Source organism: Thamnophis elegans, chromosome Z, assembly GCF_009769535.1.
Source record: "Thamnophis elegans isolate rThaEle1 chromosome Z, rThaEle1.pri, whole genome shotgun sequence".
Classification (NCBI taxonomy): Eukaryota; Metazoa; Chordata; class Lepidosauria; order Squamata; family Colubridae; genus Thamnophis; species Thamnophis elegans.
The window spans coordinates 97850665-97866397 of record NC_045558.1 but is presented as its reverse complement, the minus strand read 5'-3'; positions in this window follow the sequence as shown (position 1 = coordinate 97866397).

The window sequence follows — 15733 nt, the reverse complement described above, 5'->3', positions numbered from 1 at the left end:
TGGGGAGTTGGTCCCTGACATCAGGCACTGGAGCAGTGGGGAAGATCAAAGGGAGTTTGTCCCTGATGCAAGGCAAAGAAGGGCAAAGAAATGGAGGCAGCAGTTACAGAGACAGACTCATAAGAGATAATCAAGCCCATGTGGTTGTGGCTTGGCTCCTCCTAAGAGAGTATATAAGAGAGTATATATGTCAGAGGCGGACGCATCTGACATCGCTATGGGCATGGTGTTACTGCGCTTATTACTCATGGAAACTCAATCCTTCCGAGCACAATTACACCATCTGGGAGAAAGAGTTGCTGGCTATCAAGGTGGCGTTTGAGGCCTGGAGGCATCAACTGGAGCAGGCCAGGCATCAAGTCGAGGTCTGGATGGAATCCATAGGAATCTAGAGTTCCTGACAACGGCACGCAAATTGAACCAGTGCCAGATCCTGTGGTCTCTGTTCTTTGCCCGATTCAACTTCAGAGTGACCTACATTCCAAGTGTGCAAAACCAAAGGGCAGATGCTCTGTCCCGGAAACCGGAGTACTCTGACACTGCAGACTTGCTCCCCCCCCCAGATAGTTCTACCCATCGAATCCTTTGCTGCAGTTCACGAACCCATGGATTTACAGTCTCAGATACGGGATGCGCAGCGGTGCAATGAGTGGGTGGAGGACCAAGGGCAGAGGTAGGGCTGGCTTTCCCATGGACCCTTGATGACAACCTCTTGAGGTACCGGGACCGGCTTTATGTGCCTGCGGGGCCCCTCCGTGGACTTATTCTCTCCCAGTGTCATGACAATCCGGCAGTGGGACATTTTGGCCTTTTCAAGACTTTGAACCTGGTCTCCCGTACTTTCTGGTGGCCGTGCTTACGACACGATATGCAGATGTATGTCACTTTGTGTGTACAGTGTCAGCAGGCCAAGTCAGCAACAGGAGCTCCTCCAGGCCTGCTTCAGTCATTGCCAACCCCAGACAGACCCTGGGGGGCCATGTCCATGGACTTTCTGATGGAACTGCCGCTGTCTTCGGGGTTTACCACGGTCCTCATGATGGTGGACATACTCACCAAAATGGCACATTTCAGAGATTGCCAACAGCCCATGCCACTGCCCAGATGCTTATCGAGCATGTTTTCCAGCTGCACGGCCTACCTCACTGGGTCAGGCCCAGTTCTGGAAAGGGCTGATGGAGGCTCTAGACATCCAGCTTTGTTTGTCCTTGGCTCACCATACCAAGATCAATGGGGGGATGGAGAAGTTGATTGGGATCTTGGAACAGTACCTGAGTTGCTTCATGAATCAGCAGCAGAACAACTGGGCAGAGTACCTGGCCGTGGCGGAATTTGCGTTTAACAACTCGCAGTTGACCCTCTGGTCCCCGCAGCACATGACTTCCTCTCTGAGCTCCAGGTGGTCCACCAAGTGATGCACCACTATTTGAATCAAGCGAAAGAGGACTACAAGAGGATGGCGGATAGGTCTCAGCGTGCGGTGCTGGAGTTGGCTGTGGGAGATCGCATCTGGCTGTCCATGCGGCATCTTCTGTTCCACCGGCCGGCTAAGAATTTAGACCACCAGTATCTTGGGCTGTTCCCCATGGTGACTGTCATCAACCCAGTGGCCTATCATCTGACCCTGCCACATTCGATGTGAGTGTACCTGGTGTTCCATCACTCACTCCTGATCCCTGAGTGGTCACCTTGTCCTCTCCGCCAACCATTTCCTCCCCCCCCCCCAGCCATCACCGCATGAGGTGGAGAGACAGCTACCGCACGAAGTAGCCTGGATCCGAGACTCAAGATGGCTAAAGGGATGTTTCCAGTACTTGATGGACTGGAAGGATAAGGGGTCGGAGAGGGGAACTTGGACTGATGCGACGGACATACATGCCCTTGCTTTGGTGAAGGCCTACCATGCACAATATCCCTCGAGGCTGCACCCTGAGAGTCAGACCTGGCCCTGCAGTGAGGGATAGTGTTGTTGCTCAGCAGGAGCTGTTGGAGCTGCCGATGGACTCCAATAGCGAGGGACCCTATGAGTCAACTCTGGAAGATGTGGAGGACCCTGGGCAGGGTTCAGACTCCGAGCAGAGACCAGACAGGCTGGTTGGCCACCAGGAGGCACCTGAGGCATGGAGCAGTGGGGAGTTCATCCCTGACATCAGGCACTGGAGCAGTGGGGAAGATCAAAGGGAGTTTATCCCTGATGCCAGGCAAAGAAGGGCGGAGAAATGGAGGCAGCGGTTATAGAGACAGACTCATAAGAGATAATCAAGCCCAGGTGGTGGACTGGCCTACCGCATTCTGGAATACGCCATAACCCAGAAGGAGAAGGTAAATCGTGTTGTCTAAATCACATGTTGCAGTTGCAACAGGGCAAACAGCCACTCACTTCGATCTTCGATGCATGCACAGCCACAAGCAAAGGAAAGAGTAGACCATGAGGGGATGGAAAGTGGATTGAAGCATATAAGGCTAATCATAAATACCTGTGTGAGACCACTTTTCCATGGGCCTACGGTAACCCAAATGAGTGGAAGCCTTGTGCAGGATCCACTAGCTGCTCAGGATGGGATTGTGTTTGTGATTATACAGGGCGAGGATCTAAGGGGTGTCCATATATAACATCATTCTGAAAAGGGAGTGGTAACATTGTACACCTTGAAGTTGCCCGATCTCTCCCCTCTATGGTAACCTATGGTTTTGGTATAGACGGACAGGGGTCAGACCCAATTACTTATATCACTATCAAAGTGGAAAGAGTAATTGATGGGGAGGTGAAATCACTAGGATAGTCAGTATATGATTCTCTAAAAAAGTTTGATAAGCCTTTACCCATTAGTACAAAAGCGAATAACCTATTCATTGAACTGGCTGAAGAAATAGCGAAATCATTAACGATGAAAAACTGTTTTGTTTGTGGAGGAACTAATCTGGGAGAACAATGGTCTTGGGAAGCCTTGGAAGCAGAACCCACAAGTTTATCATAACATCTCTCAAGCAGGTAATATAACAACTAGAAATCAATTCACTGGAATAGCGTGGACGCTCTCCACTAATTTAGTAGGAAGAAACTGTTTTTTGAGTACAGGAGCTGTTAATGTAGGGGATTTAATTTGTTTGGGATTTTGGAATATGAAGTACCAAAACTGGCTTTCTCCAAGTAATGCTACTGAACCAGGTAAAATCAATATGATATATCTATCCTATTTACACTCAGCATCCATAAACGATGAGTGGATGGCTCCTAAAAACATGTATTGGTTTGTGGTAAATTAGCATATGAAATTCTACCTAAAAACTGGTCTGGGTCATGTGTGTTGGGATGGATAAAACCATCATTTTCCCATTTACCTATGAAGGCTCGCCAGGTATTAGGGATTCCATTGTATGAGCAGATAGGTCAAAAGAGGAAAAAACATGAGACAGAACCACGTTCTCAAACTTCCCATGTAAGGAATTAGCTGAATATGAAAGAAGTGATGTGTGGAGTTATGAAAGAATTTTTTTTCTTTTTTTCTTATATTTTATTCATTTTCACATTCCATTTTATAATCACTTATATACAGGGTATTTGCTATAAAAGAAAAAAAAATATTAAAAAAAAATAAAAAAAATAAAAAAGAAAACACAACTCATCATTCACAACCCCACCTGACACTTCCATCCTCCATACACCCCATCTACCCCCTCCAACTTTCCTTTCCTCCCTCTAACGCTCCCCTCCTACTTCCCTTTCCCCTCAAACCTTCCTTCTCCCCTTACTCCCAACACGCCCTCCTTGCATTCCCCTTACTCCTTCCTTACTCCTCCCTCCTCTTTCCCTCTACCTCCCTCCTTGGTGTATTCCTTTATTCAAGTGTTGTTTATTATAATCTGATAAAAAGTAAAATAAACCAAGGAAAAAAAAATATAAAGAAAGAAAAGAGAAAAAAAGGGGAAAAAAAGAACAACCGTATATAAGTGCATTCTTGTTCTTATTGCGACTATGTTAACACCCACCCACCCACCCCCCATAAATCCCCATCCCTACTCCTCCCGACTTCCCAGGGCCCACACCTGGCACTGCCTTCTATCTAAAGTATCTTATGTTCGTATGGATTAAAAATAAAAGTAATATATTAAAGGAAAAAAAAAAACCAAAAAAAAAAAATTAAAAAAAAAAAAAGAAAAAAGAAAAAAAAAAAAAGGCTTCCTGGGAGGAGCTTGCTGGTGGTGGCAGCAAAAAATCAGCTGCCTCCGAATTCCTGGCTACGTACCTGTTTAGAGGATCTTCCATCTGACGTCTTATCAGGTTTTCTTATCCTTCAGGCAAGAAGGAAAGAAGAAACTGTTTTGCTGGCAAATGCTCTTCGATTTTTGCAGCTTTTGTGCTTGCAAGGAAAGGGGGGCTAGCCCAAGGCAGAACGGCTGTCCGTGCTGGGAACTTCAAACTGCCTTGTGCAGGACAAAGTAAGACTCCCCCACTCTGCTCAAAGTTTTGTTTGATTTGATCTTATCACGAGCTGAATCCATTTCCGTGCACAATAATTGTTTATCAACATTTTAGCTTCTTTTCTTTTTCTCCTCCGAAAAATTATTTACTTAGAGGCTTTTAAAATGGCGCCGAGCAGGCTGGTTTCTCCGGTAATAATGAACACTTTTTGTTAATCCTCACAAGAATTCACAAGAATCCAAAACAAAAGAGATTGCTTATCACATGTTTTGGTTTCACAATAGGCCAGCAGAAGCTTTTTAATTAGCTTTATTTCTACAAGAATGTTACTCCTTCATTAACTTTGCTTATCTGGAAGTTAAATGGTGATGAATCTGCTGAATGGTCTTGTTACAATGTTTACTCACTGAAAGTTTTGCCAAGCCTTAACTTCAAAATAAAAGGGGAATTCAGCCTCTTCACTTAAAGCTGCATATTCAGGCAATAGAGTTTTATTAACTGCAGGCAGATAAATTTTGAAATGGCCTCAAAACCAAATATTAACTTGAAGTTGTAAATTTTTTTTTCTTATTACTATTCAAAATACCAGCTTCAATTTTGTAAAAGGCTTTCTTATCCAGCTGCGTTACAAGATGGCGATTTTATAGCTTTTGCGTTTGATATATGACACACTCAATCATCCCTATTCTCCTGAAGACTTCTCCTTATTAACTGTTAAAAATCTATAAATAGTACCCCATTTAAAACCGAGGGGAGCAGAGACTTTGTTTGTTTGTGCGTTTTTTATAATGGCTCCCAAATCGAAGCAGTCTAAGCGTTTCCTTAATAATACATCTCAAGAAATTGTTACAAAATCGCTGCCCTTGCCTCCCACGCCCTCCACTGGAGATCTCTTAACGCAAGAATTTCTTTTTGAAACCCTTAAAGAGTTCAGACAGGAAATTAAACAACTTTTATCGGACTTATATGATAAACTGGACGCCAAGATTGCTCAAACAAGGGAAGATACGATCAGAGTTATGACTGTTATGACAGGCTATGTTTCTGAAATGGAGGACAAATTGGAACTTTTGGAAAAAACTAATTCTAATTTGACATCTAAAATTCAAACGTTACAACAGGAAGTTGAAAATGCTCAAAAACAACTCGTTATGATAAATTACAATAAGACTGTGTTTGCAATAAGAGTCAGAGGATTGCGTGAAAAGGAACAGGAGAATTTGAAACAGACCTTTTTTGAAGCTTTCAGACGTTCGGTGGGAAGTCCGGGATTTAACTTTGATTGGCAGATTCAAAAAATTTATCGCCAGAACTCGTGTGTAGCAAAACAACGACAGCTTCCGAGGGACATAATTATATATTTCACCACAAGAGAATCCAGAAATGCGATAATACAGAAGTTTTACAATAACAGGCTGCGAATCGATGGACAGGACTTGATTGTTTTTAAAGAAATACCATCTCAAATATTAAGAGCAAGGAGAGACTACACTTTCTTAACTGAAAAACTCAGAGATTCTCAGATACAATATAAATGGGAAGTGCCATCTGGTATCACAGTCACATTTGAGAACCAAAAATATCGTCTCAATTCTGTTTGCGAAGCCCGAGATTTTTACTACAAAACCCTGAAGGCGGGACTTCCTGATTCATCCGGACTTGGAGAAAGACAAGGAGAAGGAGAAGATAAGCAGCGGGACACGTGGCTACAAGGCGGCGGGTGTTGCTTTCCCTTTCCAGAAGGGCAGAAGAGTAAAGAATAAAGATCCAGCTATGCCTTTAAAATACTTCTTAAATTTTTAATTTGAATAAAATTTCAGGACTCCTGTCTGGTATAAAATGACAAAGCTGTATACTGATGAAGAGATATTGAGACTGAAAGAAGCGGTGCTGAATTTGGACATATATTATATGGGACTTATATAAGACTTGTTTGAATCTTAATTTAAACTGCGCATGATCTATTCTTTGGGGCGAGGAGAGCGGAGATCATAGTTTTCTTGGATTGTGGTTTGGGATGAATGGAGTCGGGTGCGTGGGGTAGATGGAAGGGTAGTGAAAGTTCAATTAGATTATCTTGATCCAGAATGTAAGCTGATTTTTGTATAAATTGTTATTTGAATACAAGGTTAAGAAAGATTATCTGGAGAGTCTACACGAGGGTGGAGTAAATATGAGAGGAGCAATGGATGAGGATAAAATATATATGCGGACACGGGTAAAGGCAGGATGGGAGGTATAGAATTTATATGCGGAAGCAGGTAAAGACATTGTTTAAAATTTTAAAAATAATGAGAAGCTGAGTTTAATGTTAGAGAGTATATTGACTTCTCTTTCTTGGGGGGGGTTTACCCCCCCTCCTTTTTTTTTTCATTTTATTATTCTTTTCTTTTTTTTCTTTTTTTTTTTTTATTTTTTATTATTTTGTAACTTCTAATCTATTTGGTTTCAATATACTCCAGACTTTGCTTGATAAAGAACGATGCCGGGAATGGGATCTGGGAAGTCGGAAGGGGGTCAGGGAGGGGGGTTCAGGGGGTGGGTGGGGGGGAGGGTGGAAGTATAGACTCAATTTTCAGAACAATGAATGCACTTGGATACTGTTGTTTTTTTTTCTTTTTTTCTTTTCTTCTTTCTTTTCCTTTTATTTTTCTTTTGTTTTAGTACAAAACAAATAGACCAATGAATACTAGAAATACACCGAAGCAAGGTGTAGAGGGAAAGAAGAGGGGGGAATTAAGAGGGAGTGAGAAGGGAATGTAAGGAGGGTGAGATGGTGGGAAGGGGAGAAAGGAATGGCTGAGGGGGAGGGGAAGTAGAAGAGGGGATTGTTGGAAGGGAGAAATGAAAGTTGGAGGGGTAGAAGGAAGGGTGTATGTAGGATAGAAGTGTTATGAGTTGTTTATTGCTTCTTTTTTTTTTAACTGCACAGTATTTAAGTGATTGTATAAAGGAAAATGAAAATGTAATAAAAGAATCTTTGATTATAATAAAGAAAAAAAAAAGAAAAAGAAAAAAAAAGAAACTCTTTGTGTTAAGCTCAGCCCCCCATCTTTATCTATGCTTAAATAGTATAAGTCATTCTATCTATATTTTATTCTCGTCTCTTGCTTCTTTGTTATTTACCCCGACCTCCTGTAGACTCTCCCATTCCTCTTCCTTAACCTTGTATTCAGATAAACATTTATCCAAATTTGTATAGACATCAATATACAATCTAACTCAAACATAATCCCTTCTATTAAAATTTTAGCAGCGTGGATCATTCCACATATTCAAATATTACTTTACAGAAGAATAATCAAACTTTCCCTTTCTTAACCTTAATTTCAAACAATAATTCAAAATAATCTGACCAAACTTTCCCTTCTTAGTAAAATTTAAGCAGCGTGGATCAAGTATTACTTTACACAAAAATCAGTTTGCATTCTATCTTGAAATGATCCCGACCAGCTTTCCCTTCTAATAGGATTTAAACAACGTAAATCATTCAGTATATACATTCAGTATCACCCCACCAATATACGTAAATCATTCCGCATGCATTTTACCCTCATCCCTTGCTTCTCAAATATTTGCCACTATCAAATTTATGCAAACATTAGTTTAAAATCTAGCTCAAAATAATTTCACCAAGCTTTCCCTTCTAATAAAAATTAAATAGCATAGATCATTCCACATATTCAAATAATAGTTTCAGCAAGAATCAGTTTACCTTCTATTTTAAAATAATCTCTTCAAACTTTCCCTTCTAACAAGATTTAAACAGCGTAAATCATTCTGCATGCATTTTACATATATACATTCAATATCACCCCACCAATAAATTCCGCTTTTTCTGCTGGAGAGAGGTCGCAAACCCCCATTCAATCCACAACTTTAGTGAATATTTTAGAATGTCTAAATCCTCAAACTCCGCTTTTCTGCTTCTCCGAAGGAGGGGGAGCTACCCCCTCCATCTTGCAGCCATGTGGTCTGTTGCTTGCCTTCTCCTTCGGCTTGTCTCTCCTCTTTTCCAAGTGAATCAGGAAGTCCTGCCTTCAAAGTCTTGTAATAGAAATCTCGAGCCTCCGAAACAGAATTGAGACGAAGTCTTTGATTCTCAAATGTGACCATAATGCCGGCTGGGGCCTCCCATTTATATTGAATCTGATGATTTCTAAGCTCTTTAGTTAAAAAGGTATAGTCCCTTCTTGCCTTTAACATCTGGAAAGGTATTTCTTTGAAGACAATCAAGTTCTGGCCATCAACTCTCAAACTATTATTGTAAAATTTTTGCATGATCGCATTTCTGGATTCTTTTGTGGAGAAATATATAATTATGTCCCTCGGGAGCTGTCGCTGTTCCGCTACCAACGAATTCTGGCGATAAATTTTCCGAATCTGCCAATCAAAGTTAAGTCCCGGGCTTCCCACCGCATGGCTGAGGGCTTCAACAAAGGTCTGTTTCAGATTCTCTCGCTCCTTTTTGCGGAATCCTCTGACTCTTATTACGAATGCCTTCTTATTAAAATTTATCATAACGAGCTGTTCTTGAGTGTCTCTAATTTTTTGTTGTAATATTTGAATATTAGTAGTCAAATTAGAATTAGCCTCTTCCAAACTTTCTAATTTATTCTCTATTTCAGCGGTATAATCTGACAGGGCAGACACGGCTGCAAACGTATTCGCCTTCATTTGGTCAATTTTAGACTTTAAATCACCATATAGCTCCAATACAAATTCCTTAATTTCTTGTTTAAAATCATTAAACATTTGAAAAAAAAATTCCTGTGTTAAGAATTCTCCAGTAGAGGGCGTAGGAGACAAGGGCTGCGATACCAGTGTAAATTCTTTAAGCTCATTCACAGATTCTTTAGGCACATTTGTAGAGAGATGCTTCGATTTTGACCTGGGTGCCATTATAAATAAACAAATAAACAGCGCTTTCGCTCCCCTCTGTTTCCAAAAAAACAAAAACAAAAATTTATTTTGTTAAGGAGCGGTCTGCAGGAAGGTAAAACCGGCTGCGTACATCCCCTATCAGTCACCAACGGAGAGAAATCACCATTTTGAAGTCCGTTTAAACAAAGAAGCCTCTAAGACAAATGGTGCTGGTATTTACGATAGTAATAAAAGCATAAATCTCACAGGGGTGGGACCCGCCCGTATTAATCTTAGCTTCAAACAACTTTGCTTTGTCCTGGGGGGGGGGGTCGCCTGTCTAGGGCTGCCAAAAAAAGGCAGCTGAGAAGAACTGGCTGGAGATAAAAGCTCCGCTCACGCTGGATCTAATCTCTGTCCACAGCCAAAAAAAAAAGGGAAAGGATCCGGGGGGAGGAGCCTGTCGCCGAGGAGGGCTCAACCGAGCTCCTCTCAGAGATCTGGTCTGTATATCTAAATAAGATCATAGATATCACCCCTTTTTGGCATAAAGGGGCAGGGAGTAGCTCTGTGGTTAGGGTCTATTCGAGTTATGAAAGAATTGTATGCACATATGGAAGGGCTACTTGGGCTGAGGATGTGTCCTGGGGATACTCAACCCCTATATACATGTTGAATTGTATTATACAACTACAGGCAGTTCTGGATTTGGCTGGACAAGGAATAGATAAGGCTGTTAATGTTTTATTGGAAGCTATAGACAAAATCAGAACTGCTGTATATCAAAATGGGCTAGCCCTGGACTATCTGTTGGCAAAAGAAGGTGGTGTCTGTGGAAAATTCTCAAACTGTTGTCTACAAATATATGAAACTGGGAAAGTAATCAAACAATTAACAACAGAAATGCAACAACTCACACACAATCCTGACCAGGTATGGAATGGAGTTGATTTCAAGGAAATGTTTAGCACTTTGTTTCCCAAACTTCCAGGATTATGGGCCATAGTAGCATTAATTGGGTTAATAGCAGCTGAATGTGTCCTTATCCCATGTGTTTTGCCAATTTTTATAAGAACTATCTCAAACAGCTTATCACTACTAGCAGAAAGAAGGCAACTGCTCAGGTAATGGCTATGTGGGAGTATGGTCACCAAGAATCTGGATATACTACCCTTCAGCCTGAATCAAATTATGTGACTCTTCTTGCAGGTGAAGATGAGTCACAAAGGGGGGACTGAGGTAGCAAAGTAGGCCTCAAAAACTTAAATTTAGTTCCAAATCAATGATTTGTTGCCCCTCCTTGTGAAAACCTTCTGTCAAGCATCATCACCAATTTGAAGAAAAGGCTGATGGTTTGTGACCATCTAAAAACAGGTAGCCAATTGCCAGCTGCAAACAAGTTACACTTTATCATATATTTGGAGCCAGATTACTGGAACATTGAAGATGTAGTCATTCCATGGGCAGAAGCAGAATTGCTTGAATTTGATGAAATTTTTAATTACAAAATTAATTTGAATGACTACAGAGATTTTTGGGAAAATGTGCTCAAAAATCCAAACAATTACAAAATTCCTGAAGTATCAGAAAAGCTAGAAATATTGTCAGGACAATTGCTGCTAGTTCAGCAGAGGACAGAGGGTTCTTAAAAGTGAACCTCATATGTTCAGAGCAAAGTACCCACCTAATTGTTCCAAACATAAGTAATCTGAAGATGATAAGTATGGTTGGCATGCCTGTTGAGAGATGGGACCCAATTCCTGCAGTCAAAGTTTGGCTCAGAGCTCTCCATCACATGGCTGATGATCTGCGAGTAAAGACCATGAAAACCGCAACTGAGGAATCTGGAAGCCTAAGAACCATCTGAAATATCTTCAACCAGAAAACCAATAACACAGGTAAGTACTTGAGTGTATCACTTTCATTGTGTTATTCTTATGTAAGGTGTAAGTGCATGCAATTAAAGTTTTCCTTTCTGTGTCTCTTCTTTGTGCAGGTTATTGGAGCAAGGTGGTGCAGAAGATTGGCAAAGCAGTCATCTTCCCTTTGTAAGTAGCAGTTTTATTGCTTTGTGTGCTGGTTTCATCCTTAATGTAGTGCATGCAAACTGAAGTTCATTTCTTCTTTATTCAGGCTATTCATTGGAGCAAGTATGGTCAGTGAAGTAGAAGATCGACAAGGACAGCCATCTTCCTTCTGTAAGTAGCTTGTCTTTATTGTTTTGTGTGCTGGTTTCTAAGCTATACAAATGTAAAATCTTCTGAAACAATGTAGTTACAGCTGAACTCTGTATTTTAAAATCTTATTTGAATATTGACATACTTTGAGTCTAATTTAGGGGGCTGGAATTTATATTTTGAGACCTTTATATCCGGTATTTATATAATTTCCTTCTTAGGGATAAGTACATTTTATTTTTCTAGAGTTATTCTACTCTACTAGGCTTTTTTTCTTATGAAACAGATTTTAATGTTGTGCAAGTCCATGTGAGTTGCCTGAGGAAAAATCTTGCTTGGTTATGTGGGAACAGTTTGACTCTGTTGGACATGAAGAAGTAGAGGGTCCTTGATCCTTTCAATGCAATCATCTGAAAATTAGACTCATGTCCCTCCTGAGTGGTGAAAGTCAGCAAGATAGTGAATAGCAGGTGGGTCCAGGCAGTCACAAATTTCTCACTGCAGGAGGGGGCGTCCCAGAGGTCTTTTAAGGAGGTTCTGACTCTGGCTCTCCTTGACCTTTCAGCAGCCTTTAATAGCATTGACCATGGTGTCCTTTTAGGCCAATCTTGCAATGGTTTGCCTCGATCCTCCAAGCCTGATCCCAATCAATATTTATAGTGAGAAATCCAGCCAATGGCCATTTTTTTCAGTGGGATTTCTTTTGTTGGGTGATACAAGGCAAGTGGGAAAGACTGGGGGGGAGGCTGCTGGGTTGGGCCACTGACTAAAATCTACTGGACACACTCGCTACTTCCACCAGTCTATCCCCTTCTGAATCCCGAGACAGGACAAGGCCTTGGTCAGTACAGGACAGGACAACTGCAGTAGTCTGGACAGTAATTGGAGGTGGCTAGAGCCTTAATTTATATGAAAAAAGTACTTCCCCTCTGGTGGACATAACTGAGAGCTACCAAAACAGACCTAAAAAATGTCCAAAGACTATTGGGTATAGATGTATAGTGAATATTACTAGGACTCAGACTCCCCCACAACAATTGCCTTTTAATTTGGTAGACTTCAATAGGAACCTATCAGGAGAAACTGCTGTCACTGCAGGACAGAATTCTCCAAGCCACTGAAAACTAAATAGCATTAGATCTAAGTCTTCTTGTGTGGCCTTTCCTCCAAGGGCCAATCCCTGTCAATGTTAATAGAAGAGAAAAATCCAGCCCATGGCTATCTTTTTTTGGTATAACACTGGGCTTGATGAATGCTCTGTCCATGTTTTCTTAACATCTTGGTGAAGCTTCTGGGTGAGATCATTTGCTACTGTGGGATGAGGTGCCATTCTATTCTAATGATACTCAGTTTTACATCTCTATCAGGGGCCTGGAGGTTGTGGGTGTTGAGCTCCAGCCCAAGGGTCACCATACCTGGAGGTGGGAATGCAACGAGAGAGGCAGTGGCTCGCTGGGATGCAATGAGCTAGGCAGTGGTGGGTCTATCTTTGTTGATGCCGCACAGAGACAGCATTCCTGCTAAACCTGTGCTGCCCAGCTGACCGGTCCCACTGGCCTTCTGCAATGGCCATGTGCCACCCACTGGACCATTCTGGACAAGCGAGGCCATGCCGCACAGCCATCAAGCAGCCAAGTATCCAGCTCCAGTTCCACAGGAAAAAAGCAGGTGCCCCTGGGAAGCTGGTGAGTTTAGCCTGACTAGCCCAGGAGAAGTCCAGAGCAGCATATCAGGCAGGGTCACCAACCAGTTAAAATGCAGAGAAGGGCAAGGCAATGGTAATGGTGAAATACCCAGAGATTATCTATGACAGTGGGGATGACATCCCTGTGGACCCAATGATAAGCAGCCCCATCCATCCCTTTATCATCCCTGTGACTGTGACAGGTCCCCAGTCAGGTTGGAACAATGAGTATGGGGCCCTGATAGACAAGGGATGTACAAGTTAGCTGGACAGTGACTGAAGAGCTCACGCTACCGTAAAGTAGTTGGCCCATTCCATCAAGTTTGAGTAGATTGAGGGCTCCCTGTTGGGGGGGGGGGTCCTGCTACTCATGTGACCAAACCTGTGAGACTGGAGATGGGGGAGCACTGGGAAATGATCCACTTAATAGTCATGCCAATGATATCTGATTGGTTCATCAGCTTGACTTTCTACCCAACCATCAATGGGGCGTCTGAGAGAGCCAATGTTATGGTGGAACATTATCTCCATTGTTATGTCACCTACCAACAGTCTGATTGGGCAGGTGGCGTATAATAACATGGTATAGCAGCACTGGGTTTGTCCCATTCCAGGTGGTCAATGGGCTGGATTTCATACCTATTCCCAAGTACCCGCAGAAACCTTCTTCCCCTTGCAGGCTTGATGAGTGGATGGCGACCATACAGAACGTATGAAGCATAGTGAAGACAGCCTTGATTAAAGCCGCTGAGGCATACAAGCCCAGTGGATGAAACCTGGGCCTCTCACAAACCCTTCCAGGTGGGAGGGAAAGTATATCTATCAACCAAGTATCTGTACCCTGTAAAAAGCTAGGCCCAAGTTCCTTGGTCTTTTCTCCATTGTACTGGTAATAAATCTGGTGACAGTGGAGCTACAGTTGCCTCACGTGTTAGGCCATATTCAACCTGTTTTCCACAGTCTGCAGAAACCCCTAGGTGATGCTTATATTAGAACACCACCACCAATTCTGGACAAAAATTCAAAAATGGTTGGAAGAAGTAACAGAACAAAAAATTGACATGAAGCCTGAGCTGTTTCTTCTAGGAATAATAAAATGAAACATAAGTAAAGATATCCAATATATAATGTTCCATATAATTATTACAGCCAGAATCACATTTGCCCAAAATTGGAGGGGGGGGGAACCACCATTCCCTCAAATGCAGCGATCATATAAAAGATGCTAGAATGCATGGAAATGGATAAACTAATGATGGAACTAAGAGATAGAGAGGAAACAGAGTACTACAAGATATGGAATAGATCAGTGGTTCCCAAAGTGGGCGATACCACCCTTTTGTGGGGCAGTCGGATGATTTGGGGGGGCACTAAGAGGCAAGGGTGTGGCAGGGGGTGCTAAGAGGCAAGGGAGGTGGCAGAGGAGTGTTGCATTTCCATCATCATATTTGGTGGAACGTGGCTTCAGTGTGGTCATCCAACTTTTCTGAAATCGACTCCAGATTACTGAATGTGGTGATTTAAGACTCCTGCTAAGTGACTTAAAACCAGACATTGGGAAACTGGTATCACTTTATCAAGCCCATCCATCACATTACTGAACAGTGAAGTAGTTACTAAATTTTACTGAGTTTACTAAGTTACTAGTTACTAAGGTTCTTGATACATGACTATCAGACTTTGAAAACCTGGTATCACTGGATCATGTTCAACAATTTTGTTGAATTAACATTAACTAAAAAGGTTTTTAAATTGGATTTTGAATAAATGTGCAATTAATTGTTATAGTTTCGAATTTTACTGTTACTATTTCCTTCCATTGTGCAAACTGCCCAGTCACATGACCACCCCAGCCACACCCACCAAGCCACGCCCACAGAAATTGAATTCCACCACTGGGTGTGGGGCACTGAGGATCAGTTTGTAGCACCAAGTCGGCGGTGGACTGAAAAAGTTTGGGAACCCCTGGAATAGGTGGTATAATTGTCTTGAAAGAGATGTAAAATATACCAAAAGGAGATGGTATAAATTCATAAAGTAATAGAGATGTAAATATTGTGTATGTGTGCATGTATACTGTTAAAATGAAAAACTAGGAAATAAAGAGGAAAATGTATTTGACAATATGTTGTAGAATGGAAAACACGAAATTAGAAAAAAGAGATACTAATAATGGAAAGTTGTAAAAGTGTAATTGTGATTTTAATATTTGGAAAATGTTGAATAAAAATTTATTTTAAAAAAATAGAACACCATCACAGCCGCCAGTGGTGACCGCTATGACATGATAGCTGATGGCTGCCATTGGACCAGCAGGCCCCATCTTCAAACAGCTGACTAGCGCGACAGCGATGCCAGAACAGCTGATGCCCGGTGATCTCAGGATTGAAACTAATCTCTTGCTAGCTGCCTGGTGCTGATTCTGATTGGCCAGAATAGCTGCCTGGTGCTGGTTACACCAGCGTAGTTCAGGAGACCTGGAAAGAGGATTAGCAGAGTTGGATGCTGGCTATAAGGCTGGGACAGCGAGGAGGACTTTGCTTCCAGATGGGCATTAGTGGCTGAACATACATTGTCCAATGCCAC